Source organism: Danio rerio, chromosome 8 (genome assembly GCF_049306965.1).
Source record: "Danio rerio strain Tuebingen ecotype United States chromosome 8, GRCz12tu, whole genome shotgun sequence".
NCBI lineage: Eukaryota > Metazoa > Chordata > Actinopteri > Cypriniformes > Danionidae > Danio > Danio rerio.
This window is the reverse complement of record NC_133183.1, coordinates 49,359,866-49,372,007: the sequence shown is the minus strand read 5'-3', so window position 1 is coordinate 49,372,007 and position 12,142 is coordinate 49,359,866. Positions and strand designations below refer to the sequence as shown.

The 12,142-nt window shown below is 33.3% G+C and overlaps 1 long non-coding RNA gene across 1 annotated transcript in view; it reads right to left on the bottom strand.

Moving 5' to 3' along the window:
* Positions 1 to 2,475: 2,475 nt before the first annotated feature.
* LOC110440018 (uncharacterized) overlaps positions 2,476 to 12,142 on the bottom strand; it is a 66,080-nt gene continuing 56,413 nt past the window's right edge. The window contains exons 4-5 of the long non-coding RNA XR_002459408.3: positions 6,824 to 6,943; positions 2,476 to 2,752 (exon numbers count right to left, since the gene is read on the bottom strand). This is a non-coding gene — a long non-coding RNA (uncharacterized lncRNA). The remainder of the gene's footprint in view (positions 2,753 to 6,823; positions 6,944 to 12,142) is intronic.

Below are 12,142 nucleotides of genomic sequence, written 5' to 3'. Positions count from 1 at the left end.
TGTAGATAACAGCTATTGCCCAACACTGGACTAAATTGATTTATATGCAGGATTTCAACTCCATTACGACATAACAGCAGAAAGGCATGCAACCCAATTAGGATGTTAGAAAGAATAAAGACAGGGGATGGGACTTACTTAAATCTTCTGACTTTTCCACTGAGAAAAAATACAAAAAACCTCTTAATAATCTCATTTGTGTCACCCCTGGGGTCTTAAAGAGATTTCTCAAACTTAAAAGATATTCCAAGAAATCTGAAAAAGCCAGAAATGTTTTCACTGATACTTCATTGTTAAAATAAAAACCTTTGTCTCATAGGCTATTGATAAAGCAAGATCTGAGGGTAAAACAGAACAGAAGTTTTAAGTGATTAGAGAAAGGAAGTCAAAGTAGATGTTTATGATAGCAGTGCTATCCATAACAGAGGCTAAGTGTATTTTGTCAAGCTGGTGTGTGTGTGTGTATAGATTCATCTGTATTACATAGAGCGGGTGAGAATAAAATGGCCTGGCAGCAGCAGCTTTTTAAGTGAGTGTGAATCAGAGGGCGTCAGAGAGCAGTGTTTGCGTCAGCACATCACCTCAAATCTGATCATGTCTGAATGTGTGTGTGTGTGTGTGTGTGTATGTAAGAGTATCTTGCATTTATCGCATTGTGGGGACCAAATTATCTCCACACATAGAAAAACCAGTAATATTTGACATTGGCGTCATTTCTTTGTCCCTCATGTGGAAAACAGCTCATAAAACACAAAGAATGAAATGTTTTGAAAATGTAAAACTGCAGAATGTTTTATCAGTGTTGGGTTGAGTAGAGGGATAGAATTTGCAGTCGATAGGTAGTCCTCATAAAGATAGCTGTACAATTGTGTGTGTGTGGGTCCACTCCGTGCAGTCTAGATGTGAGACCTCGAGTTACTCAATATATTCGATACCACAATAACACACACACACACACACACACACACACACACACACACACACACACACACACACACTGTTCAATAGAGACTGAACAGTGTGATAATTGCAGTGCTGGTGGCTGATAGTATTGCTGTGCATTGATATGTATCAGTCCTTTGATACTAAAGGGCACAACCTTTCGTTTCAACACTGTCTCTTTTAATCTTTTAAAAGCTCTGTATATTCCTCTTTAACAGCTTAATAATAGTAATAATAATAATAATAATAATAATAATAATAATAATAATAATAATAAGAAAAAGTAAAAATAATAATATAAAAAAATGTAACATTACATATTATACAACGTTAAAATCAAATGAAATAATAATATGAATATTATTATTAATTATAATATTTATTATATTATTATTAATATATATATATATATATATATATATATATATATATATATATATATATATTTTTTTTTTTTTATTTTATTATTATTATTAATTGTGCTAAAATTGCAGAAGCACATTTTTAAAACGCACATTTAAAAATATTTTTAACACTTAATTACTTGAAGTTTTCAGTTTTTAAACTACAAATATGATGAAAACTACATCTCACATGATGATACAACTTTTTCATTCTATAGCACACATCTTAGTTAGCTTTTATTTGCTGTAACTAAACAAATTAATATCACATCATCCCATCATGTTGCATGCAAATTTTAATTTCTTATAATTATATATCCAGTTAAATTTGACCTTGATTCCTTAATATAAATATTCATTTAATTCAGAGAGAAAAAAATATATACATATTTATTTAAAAAAATGACGTCTTTAAAACGGCAATAGAATGATATACAGATTAGAGTTGATTTGTCACAACAATAAGAAAAGATCAAACTAGTCAACAATACATGCCAATTTAATTAAAAACATAATCAAAATCCAAAAATTTTGAATACTAAATCATCATTAATTTTAAAGTATGCCATAAAAGATTTCAGATTCTTATTTAACATGCTTTTTTGTTTGATTAACCAAAATCAAGTGTAGTAGTGCAACAGGGTTTTGTTTGTTTGATTTTTTTGTAAACCAACAATGCGTGCGTGTAAACCATTATTTAAAACAGTCTTTCTTTAAATTACTTTAACAGTCATTATTTAAAATAATCAAAACATGGTCGACCATTGGTAGAACAGGCAGTTAGAGGGATAGGAAGATTCTTTTTAACCAGAAAAGACTTCAGAAATGAAGACTACAACCTTTTTTGAAAGTAATTTGTTCCTAAACGAAGTCTTTGTAAATTTGTATTGAGACTAAATTAGCCTACTTTACAATTCAGCTCTCAGATGAATAAACCTTGTTATTTCTTTGTTTTTCTAGTATCATGGGAGTCAGAGATAATTCATATGCACATGTGGAGTTTGCAAGCATATGCACAACCTTTTTATCTGTACTTTCTCTCTTTTGTTTATCACCGTAGATAAAAAAAAAAAACAGACACAATCCCATTATGAAGTGATAATGAAAACCACCAAAATGACTCTCTCTTAAGCTCCAAGTTTTAATGAATGTGCGTGAAAATGACAATGGTCAAAGTTGCTGACATTTGTGTGCTGCTTGTTCTGTTTTTCTGTTTCGCTCATTTTCCACACTCGGCCCCTCTGTGGAGATGTATAGGTTTATAAAAGCAGTGGAATTGAATCTCACTGTTTCTGCAGCGATGGTTTTATTGCAGAATCTCAATCACCGTTTTATCACCTTTGCCTTCAGCAGAGTAACACTAGCCGCCCTCTTTCAGCCCCAACGCAGCCACACCGCTAGCACTACTGGAACAACAAACACATTAGAACAATAAAAACAGCCTCTTTCCCAATACTACGTAAAACACAATGCTTACTTCTGCAGGACAAGGTTTTTGGTATACCTGTAAACTAAAGCAGAATGTTCCTTTTTTTTTTCTCTTTATTTAAACACTATTTATTCTGTAGGCAGATGTTTAAAAATGTATTTAAGTTTGTTTACACCACCATATTAAAACACACCAATTCCCAATGGTTTATTTAAGCATTTACAGTTAAAGTCAGAATTATTGGCACCCCTGAATTATTAGCCCTCCTGTTCATTTTTGCACCAATTTCTGTTTAACAGAGATTTTTCAACACATTTCTAAACATAATAGTTTTAATAACTAATTTCAAATAACTGATTTATTTTATCTTTGCCATGATGACAGTAAATAATATTTTCTTCTTTATCATCATCATAATTTTAATCTGCTTTTCCGGGGCTGGGTGAGAGATAAAGTCCCTCCAGCGTGACCTGGGTCTTCCCCAAGGTCTCCTGCCGGTGGGACATGCCTGGACCATCTCCCTAGGTAGGCATCCTGGAGGCATCCGAAACAAATGCCTGAGCCACCTCAGCTGACTTCTCTTGATGTGGAGGAGCAGCGGCTCTACTCCGAGCTCCTCCCAGGTGACAGAGCTCCTCACCCTGTCTATAAGGGTGCACCCTGCCACCCTACAAAGGAAACTCATTTCAGCCCCTTGTATCCGAGATCCTGTCTTTTCGTTCATGACCCAAAGCTCATGATCATATGTGAGAGTAGGAACATAGATTGACCGGTAATTGATCTGCTCAGCTCCTTCTTCACCACAACGGACCGGTACATTGACTTCATTACTGCTGCCGCTGCACCAATCCGCCTGTCAATCTCACATTCCATTCTTCCCTCGCTCGTGAACAAAACCCCAAGATACTTGAACTCCTCCACTTGGGGTTAGGACTTTCCTCCAACCTGGAGATAGCAAACCACCTTTTTCCAGTGGAGCACCATGGCCTTGGACTTGGAGGTGCTGATTCTCATCCCAGCTGCGTCACACTCATCAGCAAACCGCCCCAGTGCATGCTGAAGGTCCATGTTGAAGAAGCCAACAGAATAACATCGTATGATGACAGTAAATAATATTTGACAAGATATTTTTCAAGACTTCTACACAGCTTAAAGTGACATTTAAAAGCTTAACTAGGTTAATTAAGTTAACTAGGCAGGTTAGAGTAATTAGGCAAACTATTGTATAATGATGGTTTGTTCTGTAGATTATCGAAAAAGGCTGAAAGGGGCTAATAATTTTGACCTTAAAATAGTTCTAGCTGAAATAAAACAAGTAAGACTTTCTCCAGAAGAAAAAAAATATCATCAGATATACTGCAAAAGTTTCCTTGATCTGTCAAACATCATTTGGAAAATATATATAAAAAACAAATCAAAGGGGGGCTAATAATTTTGACTTAAACTGTATATTAAGCTTTTAGCTCAAAAAATCTGGAAAAAAGGTCAAAATTAAAGATGTTAACTTTAATTTAACAAAGTTAGCATCAAAGTCTTTTGTGGGTCAAAGTCAAAACTGGGAGATATTAAATTATAGTCTAAGTAAGAGTGGTGGAAACTGAATTTCGAGACAAAAAATGACAGAATTTTTAGATGTTAACTTAAAAAAAACAATACTTGTGAGGTTTAAACGTATTTTATGAAGATTTAAGTAATAATTGTTATTGTTAACTGAAAAAAAATCTGATTATATTATGTAAATTAAATTCTAAATACATTCATTCATTCATTCATTCATTCATTTTCCTTAGGCTTAGCTGAGGTTACCACAGCGGAATTAACCGCCACGTTATCCAGAATATGTTTTACACAGCGAATGCCCTTCCAGCCATAACCCAGCACTGGGAAACTGCCATACACTCTTACAGTCGCACTATGGCCAATTTTGCTTATTCATTTCACCTACTTCATGCATTTGGACTGTGGGGGAAACCGGAGCACTCGGAGGAAACCCACACCAACCAAAGTTTTAACATCTAATCCTTGATTTAAGAAGACAAAAATGAGAATTACAAGATGTAAAAAGATTTAGGATAAAAAAAAAAAAAAACAGTCAGAATTGCGAGATGTAAATTTAGACTTTTGATAAAAATAATCTGTATTGCTATATGTAAACACATTTCCAAGAAAAAAAAAAACTGTTCTGACCTTTTTTTTTAGAAAAAGTTGAGAGTTGTCAGATGTCAATGGAATTCTGATGTTGTAACAATTGTGAGATTAAACAGATTAAACAGATTTTCTGAACACAAAAGTCATAAATGTAACAGGTAAATTGATTTTTGTGTGAGTGTGAGTTGTAAAATTAAGATTGTGAAATATAATTTTTTATACTTAAAAAAAAATTAGTAAAATATGCATTATTAATTTTGATAAAGTCAGAATTTCAAGATATAAATCCTGATTTCAGAAAAAAAGTCACAATATTAACATGTAAGCCCTGATTTATGGGATTTTTTTTATTCGTGTCACTATAGGAATTCACGGCAGTGCAGCAGCAATATATATTTGGACACATATTATTGAATGTATTAAAGTATTACCTTTTATTAAAACATGACATTTATATCATACAGTAGATGTCTGTTATTTAGATATAAATTTTAAATATTGATGAAATAAATAGTCTGTAATGCTACATGTAAACACATTTCTGAAAAAAAAAACTGTTCTGACCTTTGTTTTTGAGAAAAAAGGTAAGAGTTGTCAGATGTGAACTAAATTCTGAAGGAGTAACAACTGTGAGATGTAAATAGATTTTTCAGAAGACGTAAACTGATTTTGAAAAAAAAAAATTATTTGATTGTGAGTTGACAATTGAAAATTGTGAAATATTAATTCTTATTTTTAATAAATGATCAGAATTCATAAGACATAACCGTGGACATAAATCTGGATTTCTGAAACAAAGTCACAATTTCAACATGTAAACTCTGATTGCTGAGAAGTCAGATTTGTTAGATGTAAATTAAGATTAAAAAAATAGTATTTTATTATATAGTATTTTAGTATTGTATTTTATTTTTTTTTCACTGAAATGGTTTGTAACAATCTTTTCCTCAAACGGTTGGAGTTGCTTTAACTTATTGGGTTTTACAATAAACTGGTTTAAGTTCTCTTCATTTATTGGGTTTTAATGTGCTCAAATTGCTTCATTTACTCAAATGGATTAAGTTCACAGTACTCATTAAGATCAGTTTTTGAACTTAACTGGTTTGTTGCAATTGGTTTCCTCAAATGGTTTGAGCTACCTTAACTTATGGGTTTTACAGGGTTTTAGATCAATTATATCAGTTTATTGCTGATCTTTGTCTGTTTATTTCAAGGCTAGATTTAGTTTAGCTTCCTAATGATGGCTTTCAGAGGATGAGCAGTTCATTGCAGTCTGTTAATTCATCTGTTCATGTGTTCTGGATTGGAAATCATTGATAAGGTCATATCCATTCATTCATACTGTTGAAATGAGAAAAGCTGGCAGCTCATTCACCACTCTGTAAAGGGCCATGGATCGAAATATAACTGCAATATAACATAAACACTATAAAACTGTTTGATTTAGGTCTACTATTAATTTATTAACAATTATCTTATAATTTATACCAAGTGGTGGGATTGCATTCAATGAAGAATAATCTTTGATGCCTTTACAAAACAGCTAATTATTTCTTGTATGTCAAGAAAAACTGTGTAAGATCCATTAAAGGGACAGTTCAGCCAAAAATACAATTCTGTCATCATTTACTCACCATTCACTTCTTCAAACTTATTTGAACTTCTTTTATATGTCGACCACAAAATAAGATATTTAGAAAAATGTTGCGGTCATGCATTGACTTCCACATCAGATGTTTTTTTTTTTTTCCCAACATAGGCTTATTCTGAAAACGTAGTCCTATATACATATCTGGAGTTATAAATTACTTACTGTATGTAGCCAGAAGTACTTATGGCTGCATTTCACTATTAAAACAATGCTACGGGGTGGTATGACGCCATTCCTTTTCACGCTTACCCCTAAGTGGATGGCTTTTCTGCTGTTAACAGTTTGTCCAGTGGCTTGCTGCATACATCGGAGGATTTGAGACGCAGAGTTGACCTTGACGACAGTGTTTGAGTCCGGTGAAGAATGGTTCTAGAAAGCAAGTAAGACAAAACCAAAAACCAAAAAAATAAATAAGCCAGTAAATAACAGGGTGAGAATGTGGTCAAATCTGAAAACATGGAAAATATCAGTCTGCTATGAGGGCTTTTCTTTTTTTTGGATTGCTTTTGAAAACACTGTCGGTTGGGTTTCGGGAAGCAGGACGGTGGGTCAGTTGAGTTAGTCAGTCGACAGCAGCCTCTGATGGATTTACGCAAGAAGAGCAGGCAGGAATAACACTCATGAGGAAAATTTGAGATTTCAAAAAGCATACACAGTGGCCTCTGGCAGATTCGCGCAAACAAAAACTGCAAAAAAATGTATGTATTTGGCACTCTTCAGAAATGTATATAGGGGTATGTAATCAGAATGAGTCTGGGTTGTTTTTTTCATACTATGGAAGTCAATAAGTCCCATTAACCGGCATTCTTCAAAATATCTTCTTTTGTGTTCAACTAACGAAAGAAACTCACGAGGGAACATTTTTGGGTGAACTATCAGCTAAATAAATAAAATTATTGAAAAACTAGAAAGAAATAATATGAAGAGTTTAGTTGCAAAAAACTCTAAATGCCATCTGAAATTTTCTCCTTAAATGAGAATTTTTTTAACCTCATATACAGGGCCGGAGAGTGACTCATTTTTAGCCCTGGAGTTTCAAGCCTTAGACCGGCCCACCTCAGTTCACGACTGACTATATTAAAATAAGGTTATTTCCAATTCAGTTTCTAATGACACTATCACGTCTTTTTCAGGGACACAGCTGCTTTAGAACTTCAAATGTTTTTCATAAATATGAGAACATTAAAGGGTAGCTAAATCTCCAACACTATTCTTTAAAACATCACAAGGTCCTTTCCTGCAATATCTGAATAAATATTTTGTGCAAAATTCTTGAAAGATGTCCAGCCATTTGTAACAGTGGTCACACAAAAAATATAAATAAAATATGTACATCTACATAAGTAACCCAAACAGTATTACATGTCTTAACACTAAAAACAAAAATAAAAATCAGGATAAGATTTGAATCCTGGTCGGCGGCGTCATAACCACAATGGTGCTGTTATGACTGTGTTTGGAATAAAGAATAAAACAATTACTGCACTGTTATCTACAAGACTCTTAACCACAGTATTACTTTCTATTAATGGCTTTTTAGATTTCTGATCAAGTTATGTCAGATTTATTAATGTAGTGAATCATCTGATTTTCATTGAACGGGTGTAATATCCATTGATTCAGGGCTTCATCTGTGCCAGAACACGCAGGCACCCTTGAAATCTTATCCGACACCTCTTTTTAACGATCCCCCTCCTCAAACGCACTCCTCCCCCATCCGCTGTTCACTTCCACTTCCGCAACTTCCCAACCTTCTTCACTTTGTCCGCAACAACCAATAGCGTTTTATTGCTCATGGGGCTGTGACAAATAAATAAAAATAGCGGAGCTGCGGTAAAATAATGAATAAAATGAATAAGGCTATACGGTCAAATAAATAAATAAATGGAAAAAGTGTGACTGCTGAGAGTGCAAGCAGCTAGGGACACCGGCCCTCGTGGCCAAAAAACGGATCGGCCCACCGGGAAATCTCCCGGTACTCCCGATTAGCCAATCTGGACCTGCTCATATATGTTTGTTAATTAAAATAAAAACCGTAAAAATAACTTATTCGGCTTTATAAAATTAAAATGACTGAGCATAAACACAGGAGTCTGAGAAAAATGCTAATTTTAGAAGAAAATAGTCTATCAAAAAGCATTTAGAGCTCTAGGTTTTGGCCTAGAGCTCTAAATGCTTAACTCTTCATATACAGTTAAATCATATATTAAATCAGAAATTATGAGGACTAATTTGCATATATTTTTTTATATTTTCGTCTGTCCACAGGATCTACATATCGAAACATGAAATCTATACTATAGATTTCTGTTGGCTAGTATTGGCAGTATTTCTAAATCTTTAATCAAATGTCAATTTCGGTGGCTCGTGACTCGAACAACAGCAAATACTCTTAAACTGAAAATCTCAGATGATGGTTATGTGCTTTATTTAAGGGTAAAATTGTCTAATGATGGACAGAAGATGATTAATTTACATCAGATATTTAAAGCAGATTGAAGAAAATGAGTACATTCAAAACACACTCTGTGAACAAAAAAAAAAAAAAACAAGATTGTTTCAGAGAATGTTTTTTTTATAAATAAACAAATAAATATTATATATAATATTCATGAATTTAATTATTTACATTTTTTCTTACACAAACTCTTTTTAATGGCTGTCATATCTGCAGAATTTGCATCTCGTAAAGCCCAAAGTACATAAACAATATTCCTTTTGGTAACAGTTTTGGTCACAAATCAAGTTATAAACAAACCATTAACTAACACTACAAGCTTAATAAACCACTAATTAGCTTTTTATTAATAGTCAGTATAATATAGTTGGGTTTTGACTTCAGGTAGGATTAAGGATGCAGAATAAGATCACATGCTTCATATCATGGCTCTTCAGTGTTTGAACTCTCAGTAATGATTAAATCACACTGAACTGAGCTAAACTGAACTGAACTTAAACACTAAAACCTGAACCACACTGTTCCAGTTACTGAACCACACTGTTCCAGTTACTATGACCATTTATGACTGTTCCAGTTACTATGACCATTTATGTGAAGCTGCTTTGACACAATCTACATTGTAAAAGCGCTATACAAATAAAGCTGAATTGAATTGAATTGAATCTACAAATGAACAGTTAATATCTAAATAATAGACAAGTAATAAGCCAGTAGTCAATAGCATGAAGAGTGATCTAAACTGAAGCCATATTTTGATCTTTACTGTGTCACATCTGGTATAGATCGCTTACCTCCCGAATTGCATCACATGTAAATACAATTCCTCTTACTGTACTCTGTGTATCCTGTTATGATTTAATTTGGCTCCTGTGCTGATTGTCAAGCACATCAACCCCCTCCATTGCTCCTGCTAGACTCGGAGCCTGAAGTGTTGAGTGCTGCTGCTGCGTCTGTCAATCTTCATCCAGCGAGGGAGAAACTGGAGTGTGTGTGTTTAAACACATAAACTCCACACAACACACTGCTGCTGAACCGCCTAATGCTTGCTAAACTGATTATGAAAGGTCGGAAGCTCGATAAATCAGTGCTGTACATCAGGGGTTCTCAACCTTTTTCACTTCGAGGCCCACTTTTTTCTCGGAATATATTTTGAATGACCAAACTTATTGTCTAGAGAAAATGCTTATTTTAAAGCTGTATTTATTAGCAAAACATTTACACATTATATTATACACACACACACACACACACACACACACACACACACACACACACACACACACACACACACACACACACACACACACACACACACACACACACACACACACACACACACACACACACACACACACACACACACACACACACATCAGCCTTCCAGGACTGAGTTTGGGCACCCCTGGTGTACATGATGGTTATGCTTCAGAAAAATGTGAGAAAAAAAAAACTGATACATAAGTAACATGATAAATAAATAAGTACTGTTAAAAGCAATTGGTTGACTTCGATTTATAAAAGTTTGGTACACATTTCTTTGAAAGAGATAAAAAGTGAGGAAACCCCCTGCCCTAAAATTAAATACATTTTACAGTAACTGGTAAAAAAGTATGTCAACCTAATAGTTTCAAGTGGCAACTGACAATTAAAAGGTAAAAGATCAAGTGTTTATTCAGGGAATTTTTTTATATTTGTTGAATGTTCCATGAACTCAAACCTTTAATAAGGAATTTTCTATTAATTTTCTTCTTATAAAGACACAAGCGACAAAGTTTGGACAAAATGTTTTTATTCTAAAGTCATAAATCAACTAATACACATATATATAAATAGTTTACAGGTATTTCATATAAAATAAACAATATTCGAAAAATTAGGGGAGAAAATCCATGTTTACCATGTTAATTTGTTTTAAGGCAACTGGTTTACTCACTTTTTTTAAAGTAAAGAATCTAATCACTTTTACAGTGAGGGAAATAAGGAACCCTAAACTCTAACATAGAATTATATTTTTAGGACAATATAGTAATAAATTAAAGTGTTACTATGAATGAATGAATAAAACAAATAAATTAATAATTAATTAATCTAAAGAGGAAATTAAAAAAAGAAAAAAAAAACTTAATGGCAGATGCAGCCTAACGTCATCAAAAATCAACTAATACACATATTATAGGATTTATATATAATACTAAATTGATAATTTATACACATAAAAAGCAACATGTTTACTCACTTTTTTAAAGTAAAGAATCTAATAATTTTTACAATGAGGTAAATAAAGAACCCTAAAATCTAACATACACTTATATTTTTATTATAATATGGTTATACATTGAATTGTAAATGAATGAATGAATGAATTAATTAATCTAAAGTAGAAAGTAAAAAAATAAATAAAAAATTAACAGGAGACAGCTATTCACCTGTGGATCCATTAAACTCTGTGTCATGCCAGACCTTTTCCATAACAGATCAAACAGCGAAGTTTCAAAGCGACTTTTTAACAAATAAAACAGAATGTCCCTTCGTCTCTAATCACATTTGACTGCCTTTTCAATTTTACATGAGCCGTGGCTACTGCTCACTTCCAGAGGCTCTGTGGAGCTGAGCGTGTTCTTAGAAGCGTAATTACTATAATGAAAAACAATGTCCTCAATGGAGACAGGCAGCAAATGTGCTGGAGACTGAGCTGGAATTGTTTTGGGTCTGTGAAAGAAAGTGGTCTGAATCCAGGGTTATTATCACACACTAAACCAATCCAAATAAAATAATAGCAATAGGAAAATCAATAAAAAATGGATTAAATAGATAGATAGACAGACAGAATAAAAAAAACTTTTACTACAATATATATATATATATATATATATATATATATATACACATACACACACACACACACACACACACACACACACACACACACACACACACACACACACACACATAAGAAATGTACATCTAAAAAAACTCAAAATCATAGCTAAAATAAATTGAAAAAAACTAATAGTTAACAAAACTTCCATTTCATAGACATGACCACACTGCAATTCGCATGAGTGTGTGGGAGAAAATGTCCCATCTCCAGATGGCGATGTGGCATA